The sequence below is a fragment of the Ixodes scapularis genome, unplaced genomic scaffold (genome assembly GCF_016920785.2).
Source record: "Ixodes scapularis isolate PalLabHiFi unplaced genomic scaffold, ASM1692078v2 PGA_scaffold6__148_contigs__length_123643588, whole genome shotgun sequence".
Taxonomy (NCBI): Eukaryota; Metazoa; Arthropoda; class Arachnida; order Ixodida; family Ixodidae; genus Ixodes; species Ixodes scapularis.
Window position 1 is genome coordinate 8,644,124 of NW_024609881.1, and position 11,084 is coordinate 8,655,207.

General features: G+C 45.9%; 2 long non-coding RNA genes across 2 annotated transcripts; both read left to right on the forward strand.

Moving 5' to 3' along the window:
- The first annotated feature begins 8,872 nt into the window (after positions 1 to 8,872).
- On the forward strand, positions 8,873 to 9,143 carry LOC121045967. The gene is made up of 3 exons (XR_005797938.2): positions 8,873 to 8,928; positions 8,986 to 9,040; positions 9,108 to 9,143. It is a non-coding gene; the product is annotated as an uncharacterized LOC121045967 (long non-coding RNA).
- Positions 9,140 to 9,399, forward strand: LOC120837226. The gene is made up of 2 exons (XR_005714826.1): positions 9,140 to 9,177; positions 9,238 to 9,399. It is a non-coding gene; the product is annotated as an uncharacterized LOC120837226 (long non-coding RNA).
- Positions 9,400 to 11,084: the final 1,685 nt, after the last annotated feature.

Genomic DNA, 11,084 nt, shown 5'->3' on the forward strand with positions numbered 1-11,084 from the left:
CCAGCGATACAGGTGTCCCACGACGTAAGCGACGCCTCGTGGTTCTCGAACCACTGCCTCGCGGTACCCTCCAAGGAGAAGTAGAGGTTTTGGAGGCGCTGCTCAGTGGTCCATCCATTATGGCGTGCTACACGTTCGTAGTGCAGGAGCCAGTCCTCTACGTCTTCGTGGGTCTCGCCATGGAAGGTCGTCGGGGTTCGCTGGGCAACAGGCAGGTAGACGACGGCGGCGGCGGTCGGGGACTGCGATTGCTGGTCGTCCATCGTCGGCCTCGTAGGCTGCCTGGTCCTGGGTGGCAGAAGTCCGTATTCCGGGTGTAGACCTTGGGTTCGGCGACTGGTCCGAGTTTCAGGTTCCGCGTCGAGTGGTCTTGCCACAGGGCTTGGAATCGGGCTTGCACTGCGGGCCCCGGGAGGGGAACGCTGTACGGGCATACGGTACCCCGCACCTCCACCAAAATGTCACGGGTGGTGACCAAAAGAAAACAGAAAATGAGCAAGAAGAAATAAACGTTTAATGTGGCGAACTTGTGCCAAAAATAAAAGGGTACAAAAGAAAACAGCAGAGCGTCGCGGGCGTCGATATCGGCGAAACCGCAGGATCGAGCGCAGAGGCGAGACTGACTCGACAAGGTCGCGGGCGGCCTCTTATCTAGAGTGCGCCGCTATCTCGAAGATTCGGCGAAAGCGGTTCGAGCGTCGCGTGATCGGGGCGAGAATGAACACGCACTTTCTAGAAAACAAAAGCAGGGATAAATGATAGAAGTTACGTGCGGTACATGAATAAACGGGAACTTTCTGGAGGACCGTGACCGAGCGTTGCTTTCTCAGCCTTGCGCGCGGCAATATGGCGCCAGTCACAAGTGTGCAACCCAGCCTTGACTCGAAGAGTTCTTTGTGTAAAAAAAAAGCAAACGGCCTGATGCTTTTTTTTTCTTTTTTTTAATTACGCTTGATTTTTTGTGTAACATGATTGCATGGATTGGGTGTCGGATGCGGTTCCGAATTTTGCGGATGCGGTTCGGATGCGTATACAAAGTCTGCGGGTGTGGATCCGATGCGGGTGATCAAACAAACTATTATCCGCGCAAGGTTCTAACCATTTAGAAGCTTGGCAATCGGGATTACATTTCCTCCTCACGAAGAAAGACATCAAATGAATGTTAAGCAGTCAATATATATATATATATATATAGAGAGAGAGAGAGAGAGAGAGAGAGATGTGTTTTTCTTCACGGCGTGCTGCACTTGTACCAAATTTGAAAACCTGTAATTTTTCATAGTTTTTTTTTATCAATATATAAATTATACTTCGCTTGGAAGACAATGTGACACGTGCTGTATATGGCATCAATTTGAAATTTGAATCCGATATGTACTCCAAAAACTCTACTCGAGAGAAAAATAATGAAAAATTGGGGCAGCAAAGGCATGTTTGGGAATGTTTACAAAATTCTTGGCGATGAATACTAAACATTCTTTTATATTTTGACTGGTTATGTTATACATAGATTACTCAAAAACGTATCGACGACCTGTCGCTAAAGGTTCGAGGTTGATCGCGAATCGAACATGACAGTCGTCAAAACTCCGACTTCCTTTCCACTTTTTTGGGGGATTTATTTGCCTGACGGTCAATCGTAAGGGTTCTGTATTTTCGGGTAAATCCCCCCCAAAATTAAGAACAATCGCCGGTACATTTTCCGCCAATGCAGATTTCTCTAAAAAGAAAAAAAACACAAAATTTCGAAGCCATAAAAAAGAAAAAAAAACGGTGTTTTACAAATAAACTTTATACGAGCACAGTGTCACTCTCCCTGAGGACATACCGCTTCAATTTCCTTTGAAATATATAAAACTACTCACAAAAGGGGTTTGCCCTTTGAGGTTCCTTCAAGACAGTAAGTGGGTCACGGCATCCGGACTTCACTTTGTTTTTCAAGTTTTTTTTTTAATTATTGCAACGCAGTAATATGAAATCCGAATTTAAAAGATTGGGAATTTGACAGAAAAATTACCTCTGATAAACCCGGAATTTTCAGCGAAAAACAAACTCCAAAAAACACCCTTCGAATTCACGAGAAATAAACTCCGAAAACACGCGGAATCGTAGCCGCATTTGTGACAACATATAAGAAATTGAAAAGAAAATACGGATGCATCTCACTGCCTGCATTCAAATGATTTACTGATCAACCTTTGAAAAACTTAATTGTTCATGTGCCACATTTAGGGTGACCATATTCCTCAAGGTAGACAACGGGACATCCCAGCGGGGGGCGGGGGCTAAATATTGAGATTGGGGGAAAATATTAATGAAATAACTGCTCTCATTTCAAAATGTTACCATATTGCGCTAAGCCCTAAAGTCTAGGGAACAGACACACTGTTTCGCGTCCTTCGTTGGTGTGGGTGTATTTGCCGACGACTGAAGTTTCCTAAGCAGGACTTTATCCTACAAGACTCGGTTGTAAAAGTCTGCGCAGTTATATAGACAAAAAAAAAAAAGAATCATGTCTCGAAAACGGGACATGATTTTTTATTGGGACAAAAAGACGGGACGGCAGAAGCGGACCTCAAAAACGGGACTGTCCTAGCCAAAACGGGATGTCTGGTCACCCTAGCCACATTATCATTACAAATACTTCTGATCACATAAACTCGTAATTGAAAAAAAAAGTTTGTTATTATCCCCGGGCCATACATCGCTCCAAAATTGATTTTAATGATTTGTTCAGTCGACTGTTTAAGATTTTTCCCCCCTACTTTGTTTGTTAATTGGAGAAACGTATTGCGATGGGTCGATTGTTTCTTCAAACATTTTCCAAGTATATTTTCCGCTCCCGGTTATTCGAAAAAAAATCTTTATAGTGGTCCCTTTGATTTGTTTGTTTGTTTTTAAAGATTTTTAGCTATAATTATTTTGTCTAGTAAGACTCATTTATTTTTGTTACCCATGGTTCTAAACAGCTGGTTCGCTTTTTCTGACAGTCACTTCTCGCGCATTTCTGCTAGGGTACTGAATACGGACTTTTAAAGGTATTTTTTCGTTTCAAATTACTTAAAATCTTGTGTATCACGCCATGGTTCTCGTTGACGCCATATGTGGCTGCAGATTGGGAAATAGTTAGATTTTTGGTTTACGATTACACTTGTAAATATATCAGCTTGAACTTTAGAAATAACTAGAACACAAAGACAGAAAGGACAGGATATGACACACAGCTGACTACCAACGATGTTTCAGTGTAAACTTCTTCCTTGCACTTTTGCCAATTCCTTTTGAGTCTCACAATTCGTGTGAGCATCAAATAGGGCAAAGTTATGAAAAACAGATGTGCCGCCTGCGAGATTCGGGATATCCAACTAGTATTATGGTGCCAGTCTGTGAGAATATCTGCAAAAAATTGAAGCATACAAGGCAGGAGAACGGAGACGCAGACAAAACTCGAAGGAAGATCGTGGTGCTACCGTACATTCATGGAATTACCCACAAATTGAAAAAGATTGCAGCAAGAAATGACGTACAAGTAGTATGCTCCGCGCCCAACAAAGCACACTATATGTGCAGTGAAGTGAACTGAAAAAGAAAGCAAAAATCCTGCAAGACGGCCCACAGAACGCAGTATCTCCCATGCACAACAGGAGTGGTGTACCACATTCCCCTGTCTTGCGGGAAATGCTACATTGGCCAAACAGGCCGATGTACCAACGACAGAGCCCGTGAGCATGCAGCGTCTCTAAAGGGAACAGCGGAAGGACATCTGGCAGCTCATTGGAGGACATGCCAGTGCAATGTAGCGTTGAATAGAGCCACAAAATGAGCTGCGCTTAGAGTATCGGCACTCCGTTCCCCCGACATTGTTGGGGCGCCGCCATTTTGGGGCTTGTGCAGAGCAGACGCAACTGCCGATCCTCTTGATTCAGAAGTTCGACTTCCTCAGCATTATATTCGGTGTTAGGAAGCTCTTGTAATATTGACTTGCTCTGTCGTCAACTGTTTAAACATTTGAGGAGGACGGAAAAGCGTTTCCTGTGATTTCAGATAGAGCTTCAGATAACTGGCAGCCATGATTTTAAGCCACAATATGGCCAAGTGTCGTTACTCTGAAGCGTAGCTTATTTAGTGGCACTAGCTTTGAACAGTACCACCATTCTTGATAGAAACAACAATCCTCATGCACGCGAAATGCTCGAGGCGCTCGCCATCGAGGAGCACGCCAAGGATTGTGTCAGCACGCCATCAATCACCATACACAAAAAAGAAAGACAATACCTACGGAATGTCACGCCCCAAAGAACAACAGCACAAGCATTTGGCGGGTTAGTTCAAAAACAATAATTTCCTAGGAGTACTGTGCAAATGATTTGTATATAATTTTGTATAAGTGTAAATATCGGAAGTGATCTTTAATAGTGGAATAGGGCAATTTATATAATAGGTTTATCGCGCTCCACTTGGGACTCAAAAGGAAGGAGCAAAAGCGCAAGGAAGAAGTTTACACTAAAACATCGTTGGTGGTCAGCTGTGTGTCATATCCTGTCCTTTCTGTCTTTGTGCTCTAGTTATTTCTAAAGTTCGAGCCGATATATTTACAAGTATGTACCAACAAGCTCAACTATTAACCGTTATGCGATTACATGGCGGAATCGCGGTATTCCGGGAGAAAGTGACGTATTCTCTTTCACTTCTGGTAATAGAAACGAACATGCTGCAGAGTCTTACAGTGTTCAAAAGCTGCACAGCATGGGAAACGAAAATCTCATTAGCGGTGCTGCGCAGCACGTTTGAAACGTCGACTTTGTGGTGGTTCCAATTTTTAGTATCGCCGCTTCAGTGGCGGTAGTGCTCCACTACAAAAGCACAATCCGTGTCTTACTTTTTTGCACAAAGCAGCCCCCAAGTGGGAGGGGAAGCTCAGTGAGGCTGGATTCTCAAAGCGAACTTACGACGAAAAAAATGCGTACGACAAATTTGAGAGAAAATCCGTATTCTCGAAACGAAATTGTCGTAACTTTTGCGCAGGTTACGACAAAATCCTACGACAGCTCCGAAGCTGTCTTACGCACTTTCTACGATCAAATTAACATGGCGTTTATGAGAATCAGCTTGAACACTACACATTTACACAGACAGGACAGGACATACACAGAGCTGTCTATCAACGAGTGGTTAGCCTGTGTTTGTTATTAAAAATCCACGTGCTCCGAACTATGCCTAGCTCTCTAATTGGTTGTCCATATTGCCGAAGACGCCGTTGCCATAGCAACAGCACCGGAAGTCATCGTTTCTCCGTAAGAGGTCGTAACTTTCCTCCTCTCACTTAAGAACGCGTTTGTGAATACCGTTCTCGCCTCATCTTACGATGATCGTAACTTTACGAACTTCGTAGCTAAGTTGTCGTAGGTAAGAGGTTTTTTATGAATCTGGCCTCAGTGCCTTCGCGCAAAGCGTACGCCAAAACAGCCCGGTCGGGAAAAACGAAAAAAAAAAGAAAAAAAGAAAAAGAAGAAGACGGAGAGGGGAGAACCGTTTTGACGGGGCGGTTTTTGTGTGTGTTGTGTGTGTTTGGAGGGGAGGGTACGCCATCTGTGACGAGTACCGCGCCATCTGTTGCGAGTGCCGCGCCAACACGGTACTTAGTTTGCCCTTCTTCCGCAACGCGCCGCGTCGCTAGCGTCGTCGCGATGGTAGGGGGAAACTGGAAGCTGCACTTCCCTGACTTCTGAGGCGTGCATCTCCGCAGTAAATGAGAAGAATAAAAAGTTAACGCGTAAACCCTAGATATTAAAAAGTTACTAACAAATTAAATTCAGCAACATTTTATATTCAGTTGTAAAAGAAATTGCTCTAAATAAATAGCTAATATCTGAAAATATCAGGAAAAAGCTTCATATGTATTAACTGCAGAATTATTCTAGCCAATGGCGCCTTTTTCGGCCCGCCAGTACCGCCGCCGCCGCTGTCTCTGCTGTTATCCTGCTACCGCGCTCGCTTTCTCTTTTCGCGAGTGTTATTTTCACTTTTAAAATTTAAAGATCAAAACCGAGTGGACACGAATGAGCCCCTGTCAAGTCTGTGCAAGCAAGCAAGTGCGAGTCTCGATTTAGGACCGGTGGTTGACAGCCCTCCGGCTCGCCACTATTCTCCGAACAGGGCTACAAAAAAATCGGAAGGTGAGTGACTTTTTGGAAGTTGGGCGTTGGGCTGTTCTCAGGGACAGAGAACAATTGTGTTTTTGACGCCTGAGAACGTGAGGGCGGTGGAGCTGCTGTGTCGTCGGTGTGGACCTGACGCCGCGCCGTCCAACCCGGGCACGGTGTCAGAGGGCTGCTTGGTCTCTCGGGTGCAAGTGAGTTCGGCTAGAACTCCAGCTATGTTTGGGGCCGTCTGTGTTTTTCCCCTTATATGTGTTCCTCAGTCTCACGCTTTTTTAATCATAAAGTAGACCAAGGGATTTGCTCTCCAAGGTTCAATCGTAATTTTTTTTTGCGTGTTTTGTCTACACATGAATGGCTTTGATCGAAGCTACTAATGTTTGTTTCACTTCGTGTGCAAACGAAGCCGAAGCTACTATACTCCGTTTCACCTTATGTTGTACCGCGGAGAAGGCTAGAAGCGCGAGCTCATAGCGTTGGAAGCTGCTCTTAGTGCAGGATAGCTTGTGTCGCAGAGATGTGCCCTATAGCAAGGAGCTCGAGCTTGTAGGCTTTCCTGCGGTACATCATAAGGTGAAACAGGGTATAGCACAAGCATGTTTTCCTGAACCTTTGCTTGCACTGCACGCTCGCGCGTGCTTAGCGGGGGCGCTGAAAGCCTCGCGTTTAGAATGAAGTGGATCATGGTGGGTCAATGTGTGCTTTCATGGGGCATAGTATGGTGCTGGACTCGATTTTGCAGAAGCACAATGCGAAAGAGCGCCTACACCGTATTTGCATTCCTACGGTGGATTTCAAGCTGGTGCATAGTGCACAGTGTTTAGCACAGTAAAATTAAAGATTCTCAATTAATCAGATATATGTTGTTAATACCATACATAAACTCTGATGTTGATTATATACTATCTGCACACACATGAAGGCACACCATCATGCCAGCACTTTTCTTTGGCAGTTTCGTGATTAACATTGCTATATATATCCTACATCTGAAAAATGCATGCACGTCTGCCCTCTTGCAGAGCACTTTCTAGACCAATCACTGCTAAGTGCACCCAGATGATTACGGGGCTTACAGTATGATGCAATTTAAGAACGTAATTTCAACCTGGATATGTTCAATTTCCTTGCACAGATCACTTCCTTGGTGCCTCGTCGTCCACTGGATGCACTCCAGAGATGGCATGAAATGGCCTACTGTGGTTTTGTGGGAAAGAAGGTGTGCAAGCACATTAAATGCTCTGCTTTTGTATTTGAGTGGCACTCCACTTTTGATAAGTTTATTTTTGACTTTTTATTGAACCCATTTTTTTGTATTTTCAGGAAAGGCCAGTGAGTAGGCATTAACGGAGCCAATGGACCATAAAAATGCCCCTGGTAATTTCTACCATGGAATGTGCTATAATTTTTTACTACCAGTCAAGTCGTGTACAAGGCAAGTCTGGACATTGTTATATGTGCCTATTTGTTTCCAGAGCTGTGAAGCAACATTTTTTGGTAATTAGCCACAAAATTACAGTTCAAAGGCTTGTATTTAGTGCCTATTTTTTAAGTATGGAATCAGTGTTGCATGGGCATCTTTAATATTCACCTCAAGGTAAAACTCTGTGGCAAATATGGTAAAATATACCTAATGAAAGTTGTCTGCTCCCATCCCTTCAAATGGTTTTGTTAGGGTCACGAGATGTAGGAATGAGCTCCCCACGGCAAAGACTACACTCTGTTACAACCAAAAAAAGTGTGAAAATCAGACGAAGGTCGAGTGAGAGGAATGTACACGACAGGCACTCACTTACAACTGAATTTTTATTGGGAAGAAACATGAAACCCTCGAACCACCAAAACACGAAACATTGCCAATCTTATCAATGTGATTACAATATTGCTTCATAAGGACATGTTACGAAGCAATATTGTAATCACATTGATAACATTGGCGGTGTTTCATGTTTTGGTGGTTCGAGGGTTTCATGTTTTTTCCTAAAATTTCAGTTGCAAGTCAGCGCTTGTCGCTTACATTCCTCTCACTCGTCCTTCGTCCAGTTTTTGCAATTTTTTTGGTTGTTATGCATCACCAACTCGCCCAAGTTACCACTCTTAAGGCACATTCCCACCGGCGATGTAAGCGGTCGCGCGATGCGACTAGATCGCATCGCGAAACATTTAGATGGTCACACCGGCGAGTGCGATGAGCGAGTCCAACGCCTTCGTTTGCGAGTCGTTTCTCGAAAACTCTCGCTCCGAACGCCGTTGATCGGCTCAGCTGCTCCGCGACTAGATCGCATCGCAAAAACGTCGGTTCGAGTAGCGACTGCTCAAGTCGCGTCGCTTTTTGCCCGCGATGGTCGCTTTTGCGATGAAAGTTATCGCGCGACTAGATCGCATCGCCGGTGGGAACTCGCCTTTATGGTACACTCCGCTTCACCATAACTTGGCTAGGGTGAAAGCTATGGCCCCCGTGAGCCAATTAAAGTGACAGAGCAAAGTACATGAAAGCACTCCACGGGAGGAATGCACGGCGGCTATATTGTGATGCAATTCGCTCTGACTGTCTTGCGGGGCTGCAGTGTTTGTTCTTTGCCATGCTATGGTAAAACAGTTAGTACCTCGCACTATGCTATTCGGCTACTAAAAGGTTTAAAAAGTGTCGTGAAATTTGTCTGCACTCATACTTTCTTCAACTTGATTTGTTAGGTCCATGCGGTGTAGCAATTAAGGGCTGCCCACCACACCAGGGAGTTGCACCTTAGACCATGCCACTCAGCTACAGGTATGTTCCGATTCTGGCGTGAAAGTTGCGTGCACTCATCTCTTCACCTTGGTGCAGAAATGACCTTGCCATGCCAGGGACAAACACCTTACACTACACTACTCAGCAGCAGGTAACTTCCAAGTGTTGCAAAATTTACCTTCACTCATACCGATACCGTCTCCAACTTGTTTTCTTAGGGCCATACGGTGCAGAGAGGACCTGCCGACGCCGGAGGTTGTCACCTTACAGTATGTTACACAATTACAGGTACTTTCTATATGTACTATGAAATTTCCCACACTGATACCTTCTTTGGTTCTTTGTTAGGGCCATGAAAAGACAGCTGCAAGATGACACAGGGCAAGATGGTTTCCCAATGCGTAAAGATTGAACACCAACCTCCGAGATGAATCAGAAGAGTAGGGCCACTAGAAGCACCTGTATGGATAGGACACGAGTGTAGTAATAAAACCATATTGCCAATATAAATTGGCTCAGGGTCGTCCTTTGACTGGTTACAACATATCCAGGCAAGAGTAGAACTGATTTTGCCATCTGCATATCCAAAACTGGTCTGCAGAACAAAATTGCACGTACGTCGGACATCCGCAATGGGATCCCCATTGCGGATGTCCAACGGACGTGCAATTTTGTTCGCTTGGGCGCTCTGTCGGATGTCCTGGGGATGTTCATCGGACGTACACGGATGTTCGGTGGATCTGAATTGGATCTCTAGCGGATGTTCCCGGGATATCCGAAATTGGCTTGCAGAGGGATCCCGTTTCGGGTGTCCAACGGATGTGCAATTTTGTTCGCTTTGGCGCTCTGTCGGATGTCCTGGGGATGTTCGTCGAACGTATACGGATGTCCCACGGATGTTCGATATATCTGAATCGGATCTCTGTCGGATGTTCACGGGATATCCGAAGGAATTCTGCCCTGTAGAAATTGGCTCAGGTTAGGGCTTTGACTGGTTTACAACATATATTGGCTAAAGTAGAATGAATTGAGGCATGCCATCCGAATATCTGAAATTGGCCTGCAGAAGGATCCCATTTCGGATGTCCGACGGACATGCAAATTTGTTACCTTTGGCACTCTGACGGATGTCCTGGGGACGTCCGTCGGACGGCTACGGATCTCCTGGGGACGTCCGAATATCTTGAGCGGATATCTATCGGATGTCCAATGGACATCGACTCGGTTATGTACGCGATTGGCAACGCGAAAGTGTTCACCACTCTGGACTGCAGTCGAGGTTTTTTGCAAATCGAGATTGATCCAGAGGACGTGCCAAAGACTGCGTTCACTTGCCACAGAGGATTGTTTGAATTCACTCGCCTCCCCTTTGGCCTTTCCAATTCACCCGCTAGCTTCTAGCGTTTAATGGATATCGTTCTCGGCGACACAAAATATAACTTCGCCATGGCGTACATGGATGACGTCATTATTTTTTCCCAGACTTTCGAGGAACACCTGAAGCATCTTGGAATCGTCGTCGAGCGCCTGCGCAACGCCGGCCTGACGATTCGCCCCGGCAAGGCGCAGCTCGCTTCACCGCACCCCGCAGGGGGCACTTGTGAAAGCGGGTGTTTGGAGAGTGGCGTCTCCACGGACCCCGAGCCATGCGGGTTCGCCCGCCCACGTCTGGCTGTGCGTGGCTTTCCCGTGTCCGGGGAAAAGGGCATCCTGGTGGTTGAGCCGAGCCCGGATTAGGTTTGGACCCTTCGGGGCCCTCCGGGTAAGGCAATACACCACTTCGGCCCCCGCTTCTCGTAGACGGGAGTCCTGGTAAGGCCCGGCCAGGATGATTCAGTCTAGTCACCTTTTCTTCTACTATCCCCTCCGATTTTCGCTTTTGCCTTTCCTGTTTCTTTTACTTCCTTCTCATTTCTTTTGCTCCTTTTTCACCCCTCTTTGGCGGCAAGGGCTAACCTTGAGTGGCAATAGACCTCTGTCTTGACCCACACTTCGGTATAGTTTCCCGGCAGCACTGTTAGCGTAACGTCTCCAGCCAAGCCCATCTTGTTATGGTGCGTTAACTTGACCCCTTGTTGGGCTCGGTGGTGGGCGGTGCACCGCGGATTCTGAAGACTCTTTGCCCTCTTATGGCGCCCCACCCCTCCAAACCCCGTTCAGGACACACCCTTAAAAGGCGCAGCCCTGAACAAAAA